Genomic DNA, 24,397 nt, shown 5'->3' on the forward strand with positions numbered 1-24,397 from the left:
CTCTGGACCATTGTAATATTTTATTGGTGCATATACAACTATTGGGACAACAGCTGTAAACCAGAAGCGAATTCTTATTTTCTTTTTGTTTCATACTCTAGCATGGTAGACATTATAACCTTGGTATTTTCTGAAAAGACAACAAAAAGTCTTACATTTCCTGGTATGAAAAACATGGGTAGAGAAAACAAACACCTCCAATCAGCAGCCTTTTTATCTTACTGACCCTTTCTACGGCGGATGCCTTAATACCTTTCTGTGCTTGCAAGGCCACATATTTCTTTCTGAATCTTACTCTAAATGTAGGGGTCACATTAGGCCAAATATGATTGTCCTCAGCTATGTTTTATCTGCTTTCTGTGGTAGGAGAACAGGCTTCCAAGAGCTCCGTTGGGAGGGCTCACTACCTTTCTGCAGTTTTCTCAGCTTACGGGGCGGTGCTTTTCTTTTCTCCCTCTGTTTCCAACACATGATAGTGCTTTTAGGTGATGACAAAAGTCAGTTTTTCATTACTGACACAGGCAATATACCACAGAGCATGCAATGGTGCTGAGGAGGGAGAGAGGGAGAGGCTGAAGTTGTGTGCCTCACACAGGCTCCACGCTCAAGGATGACATCAGGAATGCTCCAGAGGGTTTTACATGTCACGTTGCCACCCCACATCCTTAGTGAGAGGGTTACACATAACTCTTTCCCGCTTGTTGTTTTCACTTCTGGTTTTGTAGATGTCAAGGTGTTAGCACAGAGCAGCTTGATGCCTGCAGTGTGTTAAGCCCTCCGTGGTAAAGCTGTACCTGCGTGAGGTGGATCAGGCCTTAGGGCAGGAATACAAGGTCTTTCTTACACTTTTGTCCTACCATGTAAATTGTTGCACTTCAGAGAAACTCTTAGGTATCCAAGCATGCTAGGATGGGATCACAGATGGTTCAAATGATCTAAAGGCCATTGCTCTGCTTTAGCCAAGACAGGTGCACACTGTAATTCGCCGTAGATATTTGAGGTCCAGCCAGCAGTGATCAAACTTCCTCAGCTACAGGCACACAAACACGAAAAAACCCAAAACAACCGAAAGTAATCATCTTCAGGCATCAACATTGCAGAAAACGGTGGCTGTCTTCTGATGAAAAGGTCTGCACCAACATAAGGGATCCATCTGGAGAGAGGACAGCTTAGCTAGGAGTGATGGGAACTCCTTAATAGTCCTTATGCTCACATTGTCTTCTACCCACTAGCTGCGGTCCTTTTCATGAAGGGTAAATGATTTTGTGGTTTCACTCCTTTGCTAGGTTGGCAGTGTCTTGCCCCACCACATTTCTCTTGCTGTTGACTCTTTCCTGAGAGTGTGGAGTACTGCAGAGACAGAGTGCTGGTGGCGAAGCAGCAGTCATGGAGCGAGCCGAGGATATCCGCGTGGGTGACACTGGCCTCTAAGGGAGATGTGATTTATGGAGACACCTTCCTTTTCCTCCGGAGTGGTGGGAGGAAGGCAGAACCCAGCGTTGCTGGAAAACATTCCGAGAAATCTCAGTAAGTGTTTTCTTGGCCTCAGTGTGGGCTTTTTCCACTTAAAGGTACAATTTAACACTTAAACTATGAATTGCTTCGTTCAGGAATTTCTGCCTTCTGCCTTAAACATTGATGGCACCTAATAAATAAACTGCTGCCTCTCTTCTCCTCTGCTCCCCACTTTTTTCTTTCCTTTTTGACCGCTCTTTCTCTCAGTACAGTTGCAGAACTCATATACCTTCACTTCAAGCAACCTCTGATCACCTCTCAGTCTTCCCCAATGATAACTTCTCTCTTTGAGTTTTCATTTTTCATTTTCAGTGCAAAAATCTGCTGTGCACAGAAGTGACAGCATGAAAGCAGGACTACTGGAAGGAAGGTAAAACTGAAAATGCATGGGATCGGCTGTGCTGGCTTATGTTCAGTGCTTATTTATCAAAGGCCTCCATATTTAAAATGCTGCTGCAGAATGTGCCATCTCCTGCACTAGATAACCTAAGGCTTCTGAAACTATAGTTGACAAAGCTGGTTTAAACTTTGTACAGAGTATGCTCAGTTTTGAGTATGTTCATTAATTTTGGATGGAACTTCTTTTCATTTAACATTTAACAGGTTGGCATTTGTTGCTATTTCATGAAGACATCAGCTGAGATCAGGCTCCCTTGTACCTGACACTGAGTATATAAGGAGTTCTCTATCCCAAAGAGTTTCACCTCTAGATACTCAAGACAGCACGAGGTGGGAAAAGAAGCAGAGGAATAAATAGATGCAGGAATTTGTCCTAGGAAAAACGGCAGGACAGTAGCAGTGATGCAATGAGAAACTAAGTCTCTTGGCACCTAAGTCAATGCCCTTTCCACTGGGCTGCAGTAATAACAGCAATGGTTCCTGCTAACAAGGAGGTAATTTTGGTATTCATAGCAAGATTAACCAATACACCATGTGCAGTAGAGACGACTCAGAATTCATATATACAAAGAGCACGTTTGTTACAAATTCACTGAATCCTTTTAACCTTTTTCCATTTATGTCTGAATATTAACACTTGGAAGTATGCAGAACTAGGGCTTAACAAGCTGGGAGAGTTCGATTATGGATGTTACTGTGCACCTTCAATTTCATTAAATGGCATGCAAGGTAATTATTAGTCATTGAGTTTCCCCTCTTCAGAGGCAAACCAAAGGGGCTCAATTATTGCTGCAAAATCCAAGAAGAAAAAGAAAAGAGAGACAGATTAAAAAGTGAGTAATAAAGCCTCAGTGCAAGTGGGCTGTTCTAAAAGGACCACGGGCCATGTGGCCCCGCAGAAGATAAGCAGTGACTCCACATGGACATGAATGAACTGCAATGTCCAGAGATCGGAGCGAGCAGAACTTAATTCTTCGATGAGACAGAGGGAAAATGACTAGTTCCTTACCTTCTCCCCTCTTGCAAGTGAGGCAGAGAAGGATGGCAGATTGCTCTGTGGCCTGCATCACAACTGAATGGAAAACAAAGTGCATCAGTGTCGGAATGATTCCCCATATACTTACACCGTCTCATTAATGGATTCTCCGAGGGCGAGAAAAAGGACGCGTGGCTCGCAGAAGAGCTGGGGTTCATTTTCAGCTTGGGTGAGTCCCACTGTGTCTCAAGGTTTAGTTCTGTAAAAGAGACCAGTAGCTGCATCCTCTGTAAGAACTTTGAAGTCTCTGTATGGGAAAGCTGTTCCAGGTGTAGGGACTCCTATTAGCATGATCTGGTTTTGTCTAGGAAAAAAATCAGAGCAGAACTTTGTTTTCAAACAACTACCATCTAACTAAATTGCTTTTCTGCTAATGGTACAGGTTGCCTTCTTGATCAAAAGATGCATTTTAAAATAAAGCCTGGGTTATATTTGGGGGCCACAAGTAAAGCTTTAGCCCATTTCCAGATGACCACTGTATAAACAATACTGTAAAGAAAACAGCAAATTTTGAATGTGAAGTTTCAAAGAGCTGCTTCACAAAGGACAGCCATCGCAGTTTGCCTGTGAGGAAACTGGAGGGGCAGGGCACGGCCACCTACCCCTGAATGTAGCTCTGTTTTATACGTCTTTTTCCTTTTCTTCTGGCAGGTCATTAGTCACGACGGCAAAAGTATTTACCAGATAACTTGAAACAGGCAGTATTCACAGCAACGGGGAGGAATTTGACAAGCTTTCCAAATCAGGCGTCTTTCATCTGACCCCCTTCACTCCTGATCAGAGCTGCCTGCGCTATGGGGACATTGTATCAGGGAAAACTCCTGTGCTGGCAGGAGGTGACCAAGATGACCCATGAGCTCTTCTTCGCTGACGTGTTTGGTCGTTCTGAAGCACACACCTGAGCATGCTGTAGCAGGGCTAAAAGCTCAGGCTTGGACGGAGCAATGTGGGACGTTTCTGCACTTGGACCTGACCCCACCATTTGTACCGCTTGAAACACAGCCTCATGCTGTCCTTGCAGCTAGAATTAAAGCCCCTTCTCAAAAAAATGTCCTGCTGAAGTCAGGCGTTACACTTCTAAATATCTCAACTTAAGATATTTTCTATGTGGAATTGGCTGAAGCCACTATAACAGTGATCACTGTATCTTAACGTATTTACCATGGAAAGACTGCTAGACCACTAAGAAGATGGGATACAGTTCAAAGGCTCAGCTGCTTTGTGTTCAGATTTCGTTGTGTAAGTATAAATAGCCCTGAAATAAATGCTGGAATCCAAACTGTGAAGTTTAGTGAGGGCAACTTCAGGCTCCAAACCTAGAATCGTATAAGGACTTCATGGCTGGTCACTCTCGTGGGTTGCCTTGCATTTGCCCACAGACAAAAATCAAAAGAAACGGGCAGATTTCCAGCACCGATGCCTGCAATAGCCCTTGCTGGGAAGGGCAGGCTTGTGGCTGTCACAGCACACTGGAGGTCCAAAGAACTTGGTTCCCTTCCTAGCATTTGGATTTCGGGAAGTTGCACTCTCCTCGAGTCAAACTCTGTTTTCTCTCTGAAAATGGGAGGCAATACTTCCCTAAGCAATAAGTAGAGTCTGTATGATACTCAGTTACTTTGATAACGCCTGCTATTACAAAGCCAAACAGAGAAACTAAACTTTCCAGAACAAACCTGTACAGTCCTCCCAGCTTAAATTTAACTTTCTGTATCCATACTACTTACTTGAAGATAGAACTCCACAGAGAAGCCAGCCAGGGTGGTCCTAATGTGATAATTTTGGGCTTCTGGTGGCAAAAGGTTCATTCTCTTTTCCAAAAAAATGTATTTTTCTTAGTGCATTAAAAACCAGCCACACAAAGACCAACATTCCCTAGTGTTTGCCTTAAAAAAAGAGATGTATTTGTAAAATGCAGACAGGCAGCTTTCCTGTAGTCACAAGTCAGCATATTCAAAGCACTAACATATGTTATTTGCTAAAAGCAAATACCTAAATTCAGATCAGTTCTGCTCGAGACTACTTTTATTGGTTGTTGAAAACATGACACCTTGTTCTTCAGCTCTCAGATATAGTTTTAAAGAGATTCAAAGTTAACCTGAATGCCATAAGAGCTCTCCATTTCTTTTGAGTTGATTTTTCTCCTACATTCAGACTCTCCTCTAATAAAGATTTACTGTTATTATATCCTCTGTTTACACCCATGTTTTGTGGCTGTCAGTGACCAAGTTGATTATTCTTTTTTTGTCTACCAGGTCAGCAGTCCCATCATAACTGTTTGGTTTATGTCAACAGTATTCGTGGTCCCTGAGTGGGCTTCCATCCCAGCGCTGTTCAGGTCCACATAATTTAAACTTCTAACGTCAGGCAAAGATGGAGCCATTATAGTCAGTAATGCCAAGGCACAAATAAGATTAAGGTAATAAATATCAAATATCAAAGCAGCTTCAGCACAGCATATATCAGAGTCGTGGAAAGAAAGAATTTTTCTGATTCATCAGCAGCTCCAAAGAATAAAAAGCCTTTCTGACCACTTAAATGAAATATTCTGTTTGATCCCAGAATTAACTGTTTTATTTTGAAATTGAGATTTTAAAAAATGTTTTCAATTTTATTTCAAAGAAAGTTGAAAGGCATCTCAAAACAAAAAGTTGTTTTGTAAAGAAACACCGCATACTTTATTTTGAAAATGTTACAACAAAAGATTTTAGTTTTTAGGGAATTTCTCCTCAGTTTTGTATGTGAAAATAAGTTGGTGAAATGAGACATTCCTGGAAAGCTTCAGTGTTGACAAATCTGCATTTTTCATGCAGCAAAGTCCTGATAAAAATATATTGCTCACTAGAATTACTCCCTAATTTCTTAAATCAGATGCCATTCCTTCACTTTTCCAATAACGTTTATATTTCGAAGGTGAATGCACAGCTTTCCTCAGGAGGAAGACAGCCCTCAGCAGGACAAACTTCTGGTTACCACCATGTTCAAACCTAGGATGGGCCGTCCTGCACCACAACCTATTGAGTTTACATCCACGGGAATGATGCAACACAAACCAGAGTTTAAAATAACATGACAGTTTTCCATCAATGCTAGCTCATTGAAAATGTTTCATATTCTGAAATTAGGCAGATAAACCGTTGGCTGATGTCACCAGAGTTTAGCTAAAGTCTGTCTGGTTTCCCATTGCCCTTAATGATCTATTAGTGTCGCCGGACCTCAGTAGGACAGCAGTGCAGCCTTAGAGTTGTAATACTCAGTCCTTCTCATGTCTCAGCTATGGGTAGCTTACAGAGGGATACACACCCCACTCTATTCTAGAAATGTAAGATGTTGCAGCGTGCCTGCCTTCTTGTAGGCAATTATGCCATTAACCTCTTAACTAGGTCTAATGTAAATAACTGACAATAAAATTTGAGGATTCACTCTTTTCTGACATTACACTGCTTACTTTCTTTGGAATGAAGCTCATTTTGAGATAGAATCAGTTCTATGTTTTCCATGAATTTGGCAGCTGGAGAAACATTATTTTCCTTCAGTGTCTAGAAGAACAGAAATGCACATCTTAAACATGGAGTCTTAGATGCTTTCTGATAGTGAAAGCCAAGCTGAGGGCATTACTGAAATGAATAATGGGTAAATAAGTAGTAAAAATCACAGTTATATAATTGGTATATAGTGCTTTTCTTCTAAGAGTCTCAAAGAGAGAATCATATCTGCCCCTGCTCCTCTACAGAGGCAATGCTTCGCAGGGGTGTTTCATGCCTTGCGTATGAGCAGGTGTGGATGTCCTCCTGGAAGGTTTAAAACAGAAATTCTGTAGCAATCACACTCATCTTAGATAGTAACAGGTAACAGCTGCTTTTCAGATTTATGTTTTTCCTCTGCTTCTAAGAAGAAATACTTTATGTGTAATTACAGGAAGTTCTTTGTATCAGGAACGACGGGGTGAAGAAGATTTACAAATGTTTTTATCAGCTTCTTGTCCATGTGAAAGAAATGCATCCTATGCCTTTGTATCCTTTGCCCCATTACCAAACCAAATCTGTCATCATCCCCCCTGGAGAGATTTGGGTTGGTGCTGGGCAGTCTGAGAACCTGTAATTTCTGAATGTGGGCAGAAAGCATGCCTATGTACTTATGGGTTACAAAGTGGAGGTTAGGGATAATATCCAAGTTAGCACACTGTGCAGCAAATTATGTAGCTTAATCAGTGTTCAGGTCATAGTCCCCTGAGATGTTTTAGATGCCCCAGAGAACTTACGCTGGTCCGAGCTGTGAATCTGAATCTTCTCAGGTTGAGCAAGTGTGGGTAGTTAAAGCTTGGCAGTCTGAAGATGTCGCGCTGTATGGAAAGGTAGTGTCCCTCCCCTGTCCTAATAGCCAATAGCATTTAACCCGTGAAGTAAGCAGACGGAAGTGATGCTGTAAACCTAGGCTATATAACGCTGTGTTATTTATCAATAAACGCCATTTGCCGTCCACCACATTGGTGTCTGCGTGCTGATGACCCGAGCGGCCGAGGGGTGGGTCGCCGAGCCGTCCCTGAACCAGGTCGCCACGCCAACAAAGGCGACAAGCAAGCTCTGGTGTCTTGGTCTTTCCCTTCCTGAATGAGTGCTAGGCTGGTGCTATCAGCATTTCCTCCTCCTTTCTTGTCACTGCAAACAGACATGTGTACACCAGCCAAGTCACTGTGCCTCACTCCTGAATCAGACACCGATACAGGAGGGTGAGCTGCCTTCTGAGAGACACATCTTCCGGCTGCCTGGGAGAACGACACCGCTTTACATATGCCTCTGTCTTTGGCAGCTCCAGCTGGCCGCACCAAAGCCTTTCACAGCTGTGAATTTGATCATCGGAGTCTAACTTGGCACTGTGAATTTCACGCCTGCAGCCGGCCGCTTGATTTTTCAGTAGAGCAGGACCAGGTTTCACGATGGTTCTGTTGTTCTTTCGATTAAGCCTGGAGAGACTATTTCCAGGACTGAAGTTGCTGTCTGCCAATCATGCCCAGCTTCTAGGTGCGTAACAAGCGAGAAAGAAAAATGTGCTGAGCCTCCCCAAATACCCATGTCAGCATGAGCTTTTTTGTCGCTGAATATCAAAGCATTCAAAGTTAATCCTGCAACTCTTCCTGCAAGACAAACAAGTCTCTGAGTCAATTGTGCACACAGAGAAGAACCTCTTCCCCTCCAAAACAGGGAGGTGTTTTATAGCAGAAACTCTGCTGGACGCACGCACGCACGCACATCCAGCAACCCACTGAAATCAGAGAACAACGACAGGAGCTATGTATATATTTTTTTTTCCTTCTTGCCTCTTTGGCAAAAGGAGAGTGGGTGGAGACAGACACTTTGGCTCCACGTTCTCCTAAAAGCCCTTTCAAATGCCCGGTGCGTTGAGCAACACGGAGGCAGCAGTTTCTGTCTTCATTTCTGCATGTTGACTGCGAGAGAGGGGAATTTTAACTGGATCAGCTCGTTTCCCGCGGCGAGGCATGGTTCGCATGGGTGCAGCAGAGGCGAGGTGGACGCACAGCCGCGAACGAGGGCTGCCGTGGCACAGGGAAGCGGCAGCGAACTTTGCTGTTTTTTCATGTGGATGAACTCCTAACTAATGCTCCAGATCCCAGACTAAATCCAAACCTAAGGCCGCCACATTAAAGCAGCGTGAGGCTCCAGGTCTGGCTCACACCACCCTGCGAAGCACAAGAGACTGCCTGCGCGAGTGGAAAGCCATGGGAGCTCCAAGCCACAAGGAAAAGGGCTGTTGGGTGAGACTCCAGCCAAAACCACTTCCATACAGGGGCTGTTCACGAGGTCTGTACCACGATGTCCTGCCTATCTCTGATTTTCATACCAGTTCTCCGCTGAAGGAAGATTTGTGTTGTGTTTCTTGCTTGGACTGCTCAAAGTTGACCTTGTAGAGTGTCCTGCCCATCTGAAGAAGATGGCCCAGCCCAGCAAACTGATGTAGTCTAGGGGAAATAGAAGAAAAACTGGCCCCCGAGTGGAAAACTGCAGCATACTGCTTTCTTCTAAGGTCAGTTTGCCAAGATGGAAAAGTTCTGGAGGCAAAGGGATTACACCAGACATGAACCTGTCTTGCTGTGTTTCGTAAAAAAAATGGGTGTGTAGAGTACAGCTGCCTTCAGGCACGTTCAGCCTGCAAAACCAGTTCATCTCAGTAGAAAATAGGATTTACTGCCCTCAACTGCATCTTGAGAGCTCTGCTCACATACAGGGTAGTATCTGTATTACGAAAAATAATTTCTAGCATTACTTTAAAATGTATACAAATGGAAAGAAATGCTTTTCCCGCCTCAGAAAGTGTTGAAGAAAATCCTGACCACAGAGATGTGAAGCCAGAGTACACCGAGACTTACTGTACATTTTCAGTGCTGTAAGATGGATCTAGTTTCTTACACAAACTTCACACAAAATTCACTCCTGTGTGAGGCCCAGTGTGACTATTCCTTGCAAATGGAGCATCTGCTACTGCCATTTGAAATACATCTGCATGCGTCGGTACACAGACACTGAACTATTGTTGGTATTTGTGACAATTTCATTTTTCCTTAATGACTGAGTTTCTCTGTTGCTTTTAATGGTGCACAAACAGCACCAATAGCAAAAGTTCATGCTCCTGCTCTGTGATCGTATTACATTTCTCTGTTCCAATCGATGCCAGATACATTTCTAGATTAAAAGCAACCTTGAAACTATAAATAACATCTCCATCCTTCTAATCACAATTCAGTTATTTGCTTTTTGTTCACTCAGACACCTCACAGAACATCACAGATGTAAATTTTTATGTACCACTTCAAAATTTGAATGTCTGTCAAACTAATAAAGCAAAGAACTACTATTGCTTGGAAAACACTGTGAAAATAGATGAAAACACCGTGAAAATCTATAAAAACCCAGACACAAATATCTGACCAGTTAGGCTTCAGCCGGCTCGGTCCCCAGCTTCCACGCAAGGTGGCTTTGTGATGTTTTGTGTGTGGTGCTGTGGCTCTGAGATCATCAGGTGCACTTCCCATGGTGACTCACGGATGGATTTGGACGGAGGGGAGGAGGTGAAAGGGGAGAAGGGAAGTGCGTGTGCGTGGGTATGTGCACAACACATTCTGAGGCACGCAGCGCGGGTGATGAAGCAAGGCAGGCTTGCTCCTGCACAGTCACCAGGGAGGGAAGGCTCCTTGGAGACCAGCTGGCCGCAGTGGCCAACCATAGGTATGCTGGAGGACCCCTTGCCTATCCAGCCAAGACGGCTGGTAGTCTAATACGAGCTCCATGTGGCATGTATAGAATTATATGCTACAAACACCCTCAAAAGAGAAGAGCCAGCAAGTCAGAGGCACAAGCAACTTCAGGTGGTTACCTTGGATCCTATGCTTTTGGGGTCCTCGCTTCCTCGTGTCCCTTCTGGCAAGCCACCTCTCATTAGCTGCTCTGCAAAAGCTGCTGCCTCTCTCAGCACACTGAGGGGAACAGATGCCTTTGGTATGCGGGGGTGGAGGGCCACCACAGACCAGCACAAGGCAACTTGTTCCACCCTGGCTGGGAGTAGCCCTTTCAGGGATGGGTCTGGGGTTATGGGCTTGGAGGTGCAGGCCTAGGAGTTGAAATCCTCAATGGGAGAGGTGGGATGCTCAACAGAGCAGTGGGTGATGCTGAAGACAAGGGCCTGGAGAAGGGAGTTTGACAAACTTTTAGAGGAATTTAAGATTCTGCTTCTAAATCTAACAGTTCACCAAGAAAGAGAACAAGGGCCAGATTCTGATCTCAGCGATGTCCTTGCAAATAAGAATAATTCCACTGATTTCAACTAATTCTAAAGGTGATAATCTTGCACCACTACAGCTAGTGGTAAAACTCCCAGTGATTCAGTGGAGCTGAGAAATCACCGCACCGAGACAGCAGCAGTGCAGTTTCAAAGGCCAGCGTGTCAGAGTCCAGAAACCCAGCTGTGTCCTTGCCTGCATCCTGATCAGGAATTCGAATCGAAGTGAGATATCCTATAGCTGCAGCTAAATCCGGGCTTCTGTATGCTTTAAAGTGAGGTTGTGCTTTCGGAACTATTCGAATAGCCACGAAAAATAAATCAGTTCAGCTCGTTCTGATATGCCAGTTGGCACACAGGACAACAGGACTGCAAAGGTACTTCCAGCGCCACAGAACCCAACTGCTTGGTTGTGGGCACCATCTCAGGCTCCTTAATGAAAGGGGAACATCAAAGTGGTACACAGCATTTGAGATGAATTCTCACCGAGGACTTGTAAAATTTCGTTAATATGTCCTTATCTCCTTTAGTTGCTAGTTCATATGGCTTCTGCAAGCACAGGTAGAGAAAGAATCAGATCATTGATTTGGAATCAGCTTGTTGCTGTGAAATTAAGTGTAAACTGTGCACAGATACTCTGGGCAGATTTGTGGCCTTTGAGAATAGTTAGCTTTCTGTCAATATTTCTACTTCAAAAACATTTAGAAGATGGGTAGGTGAAATTTTGTTGTTACTTAAATTATAATGCACTGAACAATAACATATCTCTATCATCACCGTAATATGAAGACTTGACCATGCCTAGCATTTAAAATGATCAAATAACAATTATTCAGGTGCCACCATCTATGCAGCTTGAATAACCTACAGTCAGCAAAGCTGGTAACACCGGTAGCAACCTAAGAACCTAAGATAAAACTTGTGTTTGCATAAATTAGCTGTGATAAAACTTTGACTTCACAAGCATTACTAAGTTGCATGGTAGCAGGACAGTTGACAGTGGGAAAAAGTAGCAAGCTGCTTTTGTACTGGCAGCCAGTGATGTGTTGAGTCATGAGCCCATGGGGACAGATCCAGGTACCCACTCACAAGAGCCTCACCCTGGCCAGCTGCTCCTGTGCCCCGCTGCCAGAGGGACTGGGGTGCACTATCCGGCCATTGGCATTTGTGCAGAGGGCTCCATTTCACGTGTACAGCACATCCAGTCAATCTGCACACAGGGAGTCACTGGTTGTGGCTGCCCTGCCCTGCCTGGGGTCCTGAACATGGCGCAAGGCTTTGCGAACCAGTGCTAAGATAAGTATTATCCCGGCATAGCCTGGCCATGCTGGTCATGTAGGGAATCTTGATTCCTTGTTTGGTCATACTGGGAATCAAACGGATTCCTTGCTAACCTGAACTAGTCAAATGGATGGCAAGTACAATGGAGACCTTCCACACATTTGTCTCGGGATAGAAATCCACATCCCACGTCGCGCTTCCTATACTAAAGTACACGTAGCCAGGTGGTAGGAAGGAGGTGTGGTGACAGGCAATGTGGAACAGCATTGGAGCACGCACCTTAGGCTGGGGCTTGCACACATGTGAAGCTACGAATGGCTCCAGTATGTTACCAGACACCCTTCTGCACCAGAGTATGTAGGGCTAATACATGTCCCACATGTCTGTGACTCCTCACTCCACACCATCAATTCTGAAAATCTCTCCTATGTTTTCCATACATCTGCCAGGTCCACACTGAGTAGAAGAGACAAACTTTCAAGCTCTTCCACATCTCAGGTGAATGTTTCTTCTTCCTGTTTATGTGCAGAGGAATATGAGAACCAGAGTGCACCTCCAAAAATCCTTCGTTTGATTAAATGCTTTACGTTACAGCAAATGGATGGCATGAACTTATAGACACAGACAGGCTCTTGCAGGTATACATCTAGGCCAGTGTTTTAGTGGAGGCTCCTCATTTTTAGTTTAGCCTCCTAATTTTTGAGGTGAAAAGACTTCTGCAAATGCAGATAAACTCTGCCTGCGTCTCCAATCAGTACCAAACCATTGCAGATGCTGCAAGACATTTCTTTTGCTCCAGAGGCAATGTTTCTACATTACTTTCTCTTATACGTGCACACCTATGTTAGCATGCAGGAGTAGTGTCCCAGGCGCATCCCCTCTGCTCCTTCGTGCTTTCAGCTGAAAACCTCTGCCTCAAGTGCAGTGACTACTTCAAACTACGTCTCCTTCCTGAAGCAGGTGACTGCGCGGAAAAGTGCTGCAGGATGCACTTGCATGTTCTTTGGAGATGGCAGGGGCAAAAGGAGGGAGGGGAACCCTTGGCATAATTAATTTCTTTTTTCCAGCCTGCCTTCCCTTTCAGTGCTGGAGCTTGGAGGTGTTCATTGGAGGGAAAACCAAGTCATTTTCTCCCTTTCAGGAATTAGAACGAGTTGTCCATTTTATTATCCGTGATGTTTCCAAGCAAAACTACAGCTCACTGTAAACCTGAAGAACCACTGGACTGACCCCATGTCATTGCATCCAAGAACTGTCAATTAAACTGATCGTGTTTCAAAGCCCAGAACTTATCATGTTTCCAAATTCTGGCTTGTTTTTGACTGTTCTCTTTAATTTACTCTTCTCCTGCAGAAAAATGGTGTGCAGCCAGGTTGTTACAGACAAAGGATGCAAAAGGATTTCAGCACCGTTCCCGCCACACTCGCCAGGGCTGAAGCATCGCTTGAATAGCCCATGGGCAGCACACAGCCCTATCCTCCCACAGGATCTGCTGGGGTCACTGCGTCCCCTGGTACCCAGTGTGACATGGGGCTATGGCTCACGTCATGGAAGGAGGTAATGGGGAGGTTTGACTCAGGAAGACTACGTCAGTCTCTCTGCGCTTGGGACTTTCTCCAGCCAACAGGATAGGGTGGCCACATCGTGACCTCTCTGGCATTCCTGATGCCAGGAAACAGTCTGCTGTGGAAACATGGGATATGTGGAAAACCAGCTTGGTCAGGGATTCACGCAGCTGGTCAGGGACTCACCCTCTCTTCTCATGAGAGATGAGTGCACCTGTACGTGAGCTGTGAGATGCCGAAGCACACGGGAACCTGGAGCTGCGTGGCCTCCCCAGGGCCCGTCCCACCATCATCGGATGGGACATTGGATTTTATGATTTCCTGTCACCTTACCTGTGACTGTATTAATAAACAGTTATCTGTCCTGAAAGTGTGTGTACCTTTCCTGTCAGGATCCCAGCAGAAGCAGCACCTCCCGGTGCAAAACAAGAAGGGGATGAAAATAGCAGAGTGAGAAGCAGCTAGGGAAGGTATGGGGTGTCCTTCCCCTGCTGGGCTCCAGATTACCCTTTGGAGAAGAGATAAGGCTAGGGACAGTAAAAAAGATGATGTTTGAAATTTCTGTGATGTTTATTCTTCTTAATGATAAAACTTAACAAGAGTTTACACCAATTGTCCTCAGAAACATTTACAGTTTCCACACATTTCTGTTTTATTTTGCCACTTGTGGTGGGTGTTGTCAGCCTGATAAATTGCACTAATAACTATTACAGTCATAGGTCTCTCTGATAGTATCATATTTCCGTGTGTTTCCATTCCCTCATATCTCCCAGCAGCACGTGATGTCGCCTGGGTGTGCCAGAACTGGCTGCCCGCAGCTCCTCCGACCTCGGTATCAGGGCAGATGAGAAACAGACCATTGAACAGTTGTGAAACAACTGTCTCATTCTGGGAAAGCATCTGTAGAAAGTATCTCGGGAGACTGCCCTCCAGGCTTCCCTCTCGAACTTTTCCATCATTACGAATGCCGGTATGACTCCAGTGGTAGCAGCAGGGGCTACCACGGGCAGCGGGAGTCTGCGCTGTTGCGCTGTGTCCTGGTTCATGCTGGGTCACACAAGGGCAGGAATGCCAACGACCAGTTTAGAAAGCATCCCCCCGCCACTGCAGAGGCACCTGCGGCCACGAGTGTGCCACGTTACAGGGAAGGAGAAAAATGCTGGGTGCAGGTCCCTGGAGGCTGCTCTGCATGCACAGGGCTGGCTGGCTGCGGGAAGGTAGGTCCACGTGTTGCAGGCACTGCCTGAGGTGTAAACCCTGAAGCCTGGCTCATGGGGCGAGGTTGTCCTTGAAGCGTCAGGGAGGGGAGGCCAAATGCCTGAGTGTGGCCCCAGACTCTCACCTGTGCAGTCCAGACATGTGGGATATAAAAATCTTCTCTAGCAGAAGGTGACCCGAGCTTGGCTTTTCCCGAGCTTATGGCTGGTGAGCCCGGGACTGGAGGTGCGAGGGCCGGAGCAGCCGCTTACCCTGCTGGGTCCTCCATGGCTGCAGGCTGCTTCCAAACCATAAACCTCTGCAAACCATGGCCCCCCTTCTCCACCGCTAGCTACACTCTGACATTGGTTTTACTGTCCTAGGCACTTCCTTGAGCGTGGAAATTGGTCCTGTTTTCTGCTTTGCTTCCCTTTTTAGGCAGGTATCTTTGTTTTCCCGCAGCTCTTCACAGTGATTGAACTGAAAGGTGAGGTTTTTCTAACTTTTTACAGGCCCTGTGTCTTCTCAGTGCACGGTAACCACATTTTGAGAGTGATGTGTATCATGGTCCTGATTATTTACATTCATTGCCTAGTTAGTTTTATTTGTGTCTGAATATGTGGGCTAATTACACAGGCACACACACAGAGACAGAAACCACTTTGGCCCATTCCCAGAGATAAAGTAACCTAAATCATGCATTACCAGCGTGCTCAAAGGCTTTCTTTACCATTTATCTGATAGATCTTTAAAACAAAATGGTTTAATACACCTTCAAATGAAAATACAGAACCACCATAACAAGGGTTTCCATGCCGAAGGCAATCAAATCAGAACACATCCAAGTCTTTCTCAACGTAAGTCACACCATCTTTGGGTGCCCATCTGAAGCTTCAGAAACCACAGCCCTTCTCTGCATGGACACTGAGACACCACGTGGCGTTTCTCACCCAAAGTAGTTGTCAATCCTCCCAACTTGCCATGGTCCTGCCACTCATGCCCACTGGTTGAATTTAAACGGTGATGCTTTTTCGCCTGCACCATTCATAGGGTGCCTGGGCAGTCCCAGGAGGAAGGCCCATCCACGCAGGAGACTGTGTTGGGAACGTGCCAAGAGCTTCCCTGTCTCCAACAGTCTGAGGCAACTTGGATGCCCTTTTCTGCCTCGTCCTTCCTATACATCCAGATATTCTGCTAACCTTGTGGGAGCCTAACCAGGGAATCTAAAAGCCTTCTATAAATTCCACATTTAGGGAAAAATATGCTGGACCATACCCTTGGAGAAGATGCTGTGGTGTGACTGTGGCCGAGCACGGGTGCACACAGCCAGAGGGGAGCTGGTGGCTGGGAGCAAGTGGGGAGCTGTGGGGGAAATCGGTGTGTGATTAACCTTGCTTTTGAAAAGCCACTTGTTCAGTGAGAAAACCTGAACAGGGTTTTTGGAAGCTTATGAACATTATTTAAGAGAGCTTTTAGAGGTTTTCTTTCTTTATAAGAGGGAGAAAGCCAGGCCAGAAACCTCTGCTGTGTCCGGTTAGTTTGAGCAGGTGACTTGAAGGCAGAAAGGAGAGTTTTAGGGAACCCCCTCCGGGCAGGCGCTCCCAGGGGAAGGCGGGCAGGGGACTCTGGGCGCAGGTAGGACTGCACACCCTTCACTCTGTCACCCCGCTGCTCTGGGTGCCAGCACCTTCCACGTGTTCAATGAACTCAGAGAAAGGCCGGAAGATTATGGGGGTTGAAGAATTGCGTTTTCATTGTAACTGTGTTTAATTTCTGGTTTTAAGACTTGTACTTTGCCAAAAGACCAATGTTTGGGCCTGTTCTTCAGTTAGGCTTTAAGGTCTGTCATGTAAGGTTAAACATTTTTCTTCCCAAACAGTGATAAGAAATATGACTCTAATGTTTGGAAGCATCACAGCTGAGTGTATGAAGGCTGTCCCAAAAAGACAGAAAGTGAAATGGTAAAAAATACATCAAGAAGGAGAGAGTGTGAATTTTTTAAAGTAAAAACTCAACAATTTTTATTAAGTAATAGTGATTAAGCCTTATAGAAGCAGCTAGTGATTTTGGGTGTCTGGTTCTGCAGGGGCTTCTGTGCCCTGGAATGAAAAGATGTCAATATTTTTTCAAATAACTCCCTTTTAGAGGGTAACATCATGCATACACCTATATATCCACACTTATATACTAGCTGAGATAGGTCTTAAGAAATAACTATATAATGGAAAAAAAGATTCTCTGCTTTCAGTTTGCAGTTTCATGGGCATAGGAAGCAGGGAACCTGTTTGAAGCATTCCATGGCACACTGGCATATACTAGCCATAGACTGGCCTATTTTGATCATAGTGGAGTAAGTGTACACCCATATACAACATATTTTTATATTTCTGTACCAAAAAGCTTACCATTGCTTTGCCTCCAGATGCTATATTCTTCAGTTTTGAAGGGTAAATGTTCCGTGTTTTCATGCGGCATCGGCCAGGCAGCAGGGTCCTTTTTCTTCTTCCACCTGCCCTTCCTCCAGGGCCAGGGCATGCCTGCGCTGATGGCCTTGAGGGCTCACATGTCCTCCTCTGCTTCTGGGTTTGCTTTTGGCTTTCTTCCTACTTGAGGCATCCTCTTTGCCTGCCTTATTTCCATTGTGGCCCTGGTTTTATTCCTGACCAATGCGCCTGGTGGTCAGGTAACTACCTGAAAAGACTACTGCAACCCCACAACTGCAAAGCCATATTCATGGTGGATCCAAGTTCAGAGACACTCTTGGAGGATTTAGGTGCAGAAGCGCTGAGAACAACAAAGGAAAACATCCTCCCGAAGTTTAATTTTGTAGGATACAATTTTTAACCCATAAAACCTGAGTAAATTCAATCTCTCACATCAAGGTGCAAGGAATTTGCCTTATCCTCAATATTAGGAAGTGTCAGGACAATTCAATCTCTAGACAGTGCTGTGACCCGTTGAAAGCATTTTTGTGGTCAGGGTTTGCTCCTACATCTAAAATTACCTTCAAATAAATTTTTCCCCTTTTCTAAAGAATCCAGGCTTTGGGTTCATAAATAAATAGAAGAAGGGAAAGTAAAGGTGACCAGATCTTAGCACTTCCCAAAGCAAAGGAGATTAAGAAGATTTTAAAAACTGCTTTATGAACCATGGACTGACAGCCTTCCCTTGATCTGTGTGTGCGTGGGAATGAAAAATGGCATATCTAGCTGGAAAGATTCTTTTTAGATTATGAGATTCTTTTAAAATAGTAAGCCCCCTTGAGAAGGCAGACCCCACCTTTCCCTTTCCTGGGTCAGACTTAATGTACCATTGGCACTTCAAGCGCAGTGCCAGGGACTATGGACCTATGTTTTCATCTTTTAGTGATGGCTCATTACCATTTATCTGTATAAATTCCATAATTCCCAGCCATGAAACCTGAGATTTGTAGAAATAATAATGGAGACAATACAAATTATGTCCCCCCCCTTCCCCTGGCATGCACTGATGTAAACAAGTACAATTCCTATTACACAATTTTGAATCATTATATGATAAAAATTTTCATCCCAAGCTGGCACTGATATGTGCAATGCGATTTGAGCCTGTGGACTGTGATACCAGGATGGATGAACTACAGTGTTCAAAAGTTAAAGGAAAGCAAAGTGGGTTTTTGCTCATTTGTGATAACACAAAAGCCCTTCAAAAAACTGACCTTTGATTTCAGTGGTGGGCTAAGCCTGAAGAATGAACCAAACCAGGAGCCCATCTGAACGGCAAGACTTCCGTCCCTCAGAGGTGCTTTTTGTCCCTGTCAGACATCTTGGGAGTAATCCTGCTGCCTATTTGTTGAAGCTGCTTTCGCAGAATAGTCCGAGAAACTGTCCTGCAAAGAATCTACACCAAGTAAGTCCCCATGGACATCATGCACACCCAAGCTAATCGAAGGGAAAGGCTGGAAGGGACTTGGAAGGCCAAGTCACCATATCCATGCTGTCTTTGAGAATTGTTTCTCCAATTGGTTCATAAGATTGATAGCAACGGGTGCTTCACCGCTGTGCTACCCAGTGACCTTCAGCGCTTCACTGTCTGTAGTGTTAGGAAGGTTTTTCCTAAAGTGCTCAGCCTGAGTCTTTCTGGACAAAATTAAAGTATGTTGCTACTTCTTGACACTGTAGAAACAGAGGTCAGATTTTCTCTTCTTGGCAATGGCCTCTTACCTACCTGAAGATGGTTGTTCTTCAGAGCCCCTAGCCTAACTCTTTTGACATTTCCTTAGTTCCTCTTTGAAGGGCATCTTGGATCATTTGCCGCTGGGGTGACTCTGAGAGGTCCTCGCTTTCCTTGGTGCACAGTAGCCAAATCTAAGTGCATCCTTGCAGCTGAGGCTGGACTAGTGCTTCGTGGAGCAGTAGGATGACTGCAAATGCCCATCAACATGTGCTCCTGTATAGAAGCATACTCCAAACATCCAACACAATGTTTGACCTCTTTACAACAGCATGAAAGGGTTCACTCAGTCTCAGCCTGTCATCCATTATAGTGCTTTTCTCCTTTTCTGAAGAACTGCTCCCTAACCAGTTTTTCTCCATCTTGTGCTTTTGCTTGACTATTGCTACCTAAATTTACCACTTTCCATATCTTTATTAAATTTTCCCTTTTTTTTCTGACCCTGTTTCTGCAGCTTGTCCAGATCAGTTTGAATTCAAGCCTGTCCTCCAATCTGCTAGCAATCTCTGCAGTATCATATCACCTGTAACTATAGTGAGCATACTTTCTATTTCATCACCCAGCTCACTAAAGGGGAAAAAAAGCAGTGTATTTAAGACAGAACCTGGCAGGAGGGGGTTTTGTATTTGAGATATTTTTTTTATTTTAGTGTTGAAACACTAAACACTTCACTTAGTACCCAGTCAGTTATGCACCTGCCCTCTGGTATTTCTCTATAGGTTGCTTACAAGAATGCTGTGCAGGAAGGTGACAAAAGCCTTACTGAAGTCAAGATAGACAATGCTGCAAGACCATGTGAACACACCAGCCTGCTGGCAGGTCTCTGCCCTTTTCTGTACCTGTGTGGCTACGCGGTGGAACCCATTGCCCAGGCTGTCAAAAAGAGGTCTGAGATATTCATGACCGAGAAAAGGTTTAGACAAACACACGGAGGATGTCAGTGGCTGTTCATTATGATGGCACAAAAGCCATGTTCTGCAGAAAGACCCCAATGAAAGTCTCTTTTTATGAATCCACCGACCTCATTTTGGTCTAGATTTACCTAAATCAGGTGCTAACAACCAAACACCCAGTGAATTCTGAAGGATCACGCACTGACATTTTGCTGTCCCTTCTTTAAAGGCTCCATACCACTTACATAATGCATAATGTTACTCGAGTGTTGGTAAGTCGCAGTATGAAAAATTGAAATGTTGATTTCTATTATTTTTAAGTGATTTTTTTTCCTGCAAAACTGTAAGCCAGAAGCATGTGACTGAAAGGCCAGAGTAATGTAACAAATGTTAATTTCACTGTATGGTATTTTATGTGTTGGAAGTGAAAGCCAGAAATCACAAGCTTTTCAATGTGACACATAATATGATTGCTCTTAGATACTGGCCTGCTTTATTTCCAAGATTTTAAAAATTACATTGTGAATACTCATACTGATCATAATAAAACGATTGCCTGAGAAGTGTGAATTCCATTTAGCCTTTTCAATGAAGCACTTGGTGGCCTCTGCACCGGGTGGGCACAACCTTAGAAAAGGCCTATCATTTGACTATGAAAACATGGCTTAGTTCCAGTGCTAACAACACAGCTCTGCTGAAATAACTTTGGTGGGTGCGACGACCTATAATTTTTGTAACATCGTTGAGAAAAATGTTTTCCTTACAGCAGTGTTACTTGTGTACTGGATAATTTTTTTCGTACACACTAATAATATTGGTTTGATTAGACATTTTTAACAAAAAGGTTGAACAAGCATCTCTGGATGGTTGTTCCAGTGAAGGGTAAAAGCACTCCGGTCCCACGTTAGCAGTGCTCAGTACTCGGTTCTATTATCTCTCCATTTTCCTTGTTTTTTGTGAATCTCAACACAGCAATTTGAGTCACATCAGCCATATACTATCAGATGGTATAAAAATATGATGCGGATGAAAATATGACACTGTGCACTCCGAATTATAACCTGAAACAGGCACTGGTGGAACAGAAATTGTTCCTCTGACCCTGTTCGCACTCAGCCTGGTTATGGAGAACTCTAACTGAATACTTTGGTACTAATTCCCGATTGCCACCAGAGTGAATCTGGCCCAGAGAATGATATATTTTCCATCAGTTCACATTGTCTGGTACCTTTTCTTCATTTCAGCTGACTTGGATGGTGAGACTGACTATCTTTCTAGGCTACATCCTCTAACTTACGTCACCACTGGTATCAATGAAAAGAAGAATGTAAAACACAGCCGTTTAAGATAAACTGTGAGCCACTACGAGTGCATGAGGTGGAGGGCTCATGACGAGTATGCATACATGCTGCAAAGGCAACAGGAGAGGTGTTTTTGTGTCGACACCAAAGGATTTGGATGAGGGCAAGTGACTTTTTCACTTTTTGGTTCCGTTTGCCTTGATACAATCCTGCCATCCAAAACCCCAAGGGGAAATGTTTCAACACAGAGACAGTCTTCAGTGATGAAACTGTCATGAAACACAGATGAAGTTGGTAGGGCTGACTGGCTCTCACTGCGCCTTGACGCAGCTGTGGCTTGGACAAAGCAGAACTGGTTATGAGTCAATCAGACAAGGATGGGATTGTGCCAGAGGTCAGGGGAACCAGCTAGTCAGATGAGCACAGATGGATATTTTTTCCTTCAGATTTTCTCTTTTTTTAATGCTGGTGATTTGTGACACTTACTGAATGAGGAAGGCGTCCCCACCATCATGGTCAGCGTTACTCAGCGTGGTACTGCTGCGGCCCAGCACCTCCAACCCTCAGCCTCAGCAGGGCCAATGCCAGAACTGCAGGGGCTTTTTGCAAGAGACAGTCAGAGCCTGGCGAGCCACCTTGGTTTCTAGGTTACTTCTGTGCACAGGCCAGGAGCTCATTTTAAGATGTTCCTATATGCTTTCATCACTGGAGCATCTGCACAGCTGCAAATCAAGGAAAATATTAGTAAAGGTGATGCCCGTCATTCCACCTCTCAGCTCTACCCCGTTTTCTTCTTTGCACTTTATTTTATCCATCCTGAAGGAACTGCATCTCAGACACATCAGATGGTGTCCTTCCTTATGTAATAGGAAGGAATCCTCAACAACAGGAATAAATTCACCCTGTGGCTGGGTTTTGTCAGAGTTTAGAAAGAAAGTCAGCTAGTTGAAATACAGCTGATACAGACTGATGCTGCTCAAATGGAGTCTAAGCTGTAACTTCCATAAATTGTGTTAGCAGATTAAACAGTCACAACTGAACAGTCTTGATTTGTAGGTGTCAGGCTGTAAATTAGCTACGAAAGTACGAGGCTGCAAGTTTAGGGACCTGGCTGGAAACACCCATCCCATAGTACACACATTTGCCAATAAGCCTCTATTAAGGGACCAAAGGAAGACCACACGGCTGTTATTGATCATGTGCAAGAAAAGTAATACAAAACACCCAGCGGTTTTATTGCTTCTAGAATATTCTGGAGGAACTAAAGATGTAAAAAGTAGGCAAGAGAGTCTGAATATTTGCCTTTCAGTAAATGGTCACCTTTCCGTTAGTGCATTTCTTACATTTGGTGATGTTCCTGCAAAAGTGATCTTGCGTTCCGTGGGATGATTCAGGCTCATACACACCTCTTCCATCATGTGGGCCATCTCCCCATTTACTACAGGGACCCTGTTTTAGAAGGTTAATTGTGGATGCCGTGCTGTAATCATCCGCATCTGTATCAATTATCTTTTATGGTTGCCTGTGCTAAAGACGTGGAGTTCAGCTTTGCATTTAACACACACTGAAACTATGTGTAATTCCTCTTCAAGCTTCCTTTCATCCCTCTAGTTAGCTGGTTTCCTTCAGTATTTCCTCACCATAATATTCATCCTGTGCTCATTGGTTTATACCACACAGTCTGACAGGCTTACTGGTACACTATCTCTTGCAGTAAAACTTGTCTGTGTCTTGTACTTGGAAAAGCTGCAAATAAATGGCCTATTCCTCATGTTGGGAGGGTTGTATGCAGAATAACACATTAATCTCTAAACACAGAGCTTCTTAAGCTTTCTAATTCTCACTGGAAAGATATGGGGCATGAAAACTTAAGAGAGGTTGAAGATTGTTTACGGGTGGTTATCTAACAGCGTATAAATAGCTGGGAGCAAATTATGTCATGACAACATCTCGTGATGCACTTCATGCAAAAGTGTCTGGCTGTTAAATGGCCACACTGCGATGCTGGCTAAAGTTGTGGGGGACTTTATTCTGGAAAATGAAGTTTCTAATAAAAACCCCCAAGCACTTTGAATAATTGCTAACAATAACCTGGACTATAGTGCTTCAATTGTACAGTTCAGGAACATTAAACCTCTTAACCTTTGAGTTGCCTACTTGATTTTAAATGAATATGATACTCAAGATGATAACAACTGTGCTGCTTCATTCTTTATTAAGGACACACATGATTTCTCTCCTGCACATTAACGCTGTCATCATAATAAAGAATGGCAAAAATACAGGTATCAAAAGATTATTAGTACCTTCCAGACATGGTCTTTTCACAGTTCCTGTTTCTAGAACTAAACCACTCTAATTAGTGTAACAACTATTGCTACATTCAGAGTGTCAACAATAACATTTGATGACACAGGAACCTTGAAGAGACTCATTTCATCCATCGTTCTGTCCGGAGTTTGTTTGAAAAAATCTGTTTCATGTCTGCTCTTCCCCTGTGTTTCTTCTACAGTGTGCGGAGAAAAGCAACAACAATAGCACCCATTTTTGGGGTTAAGGCGGATCGATCTATACATCACAGGGAAAATCTGCTTTTTTCCGGAATACCGCTGCGCGAACACAATCCATCCAACACGAGCTATTCTGTTGAGGTTAGATGCATTTGCATGCTAAAAGATCTTCTTCAGATCAAAATGTAGATGCCACACAAAAGAAAAGACAGGCCAAGAAGAAAACCATGTTTTGCTAACAACAACAAAGGCAGCTCAGCTGTTAGTAACGGATAAGATAAAGTATTTTGCCCAGATTCAGCTAACTCTAAGTATAAAGTGTGGCATTCCTACCACAGGACTTAAAACAGATGCTGGCTGCATGAACCAAAACTCAAAGGACCTTTGAGAAGGGTGCCCAGCTTGACTGCCCTGAGCCTCAGCAAGGGGGGTGGAGAGGAGGCAGGTCGCAGCCGCGAGATGTGCTCGGGGGCAGCCAAGCCGTGGTAGCCTGTAAGGTGTTATCAGAACAGCATCAACATGGCCAGGAGCGATGAGATGAACAGGGCTGAGCTCCCACGAAGTGCTATGGCTGCCTGCATCCATCTGCATGCCCCGCGCCAAACAAGTGTGGGAGTCTACACTTCTGGCCCTCAAATGGGCAGCAAGCTGCAGCAGGGTGCCTTTTTCCTACCCAAAATCCCATTGGATAACCCCAGAT

The 24,397-nt window shown here is 44.4% G+C and overlaps 1 long non-coding RNA gene across 2 annotated transcripts in view; it reads left to right on the forward strand.

The window, feature by feature from the left end:
- Positions 1 to 1,521, forward strand: part of LOC142361054 (uncharacterized) — a 55,226-nt gene extending 53,705 nt beyond the window's left edge. For both annotated transcript variants that reach the window (XR_012763586.1, XR_012763585.1), the window contains exon 3: positions 1,287 to 1,521. This is a non-coding gene — a long non-coding RNA (uncharacterized LOC142361054). The remainder of the gene's footprint in view (positions 1 to 1,286) is intronic.
- Positions 1,522 to 24,397: the final 22,876 nt, after the last annotated feature.

Source organism: Opisthocomus hoazin, chromosome 4 (genome assembly GCF_030867145.1).
Source record: "Opisthocomus hoazin isolate bOpiHoa1 chromosome 4, bOpiHoa1.hap1, whole genome shotgun sequence".
Classification (NCBI taxonomy): Eukaryota; Metazoa; Chordata; class Aves; order Opisthocomiformes; family Opisthocomidae; genus Opisthocomus; species Opisthocomus hoazin.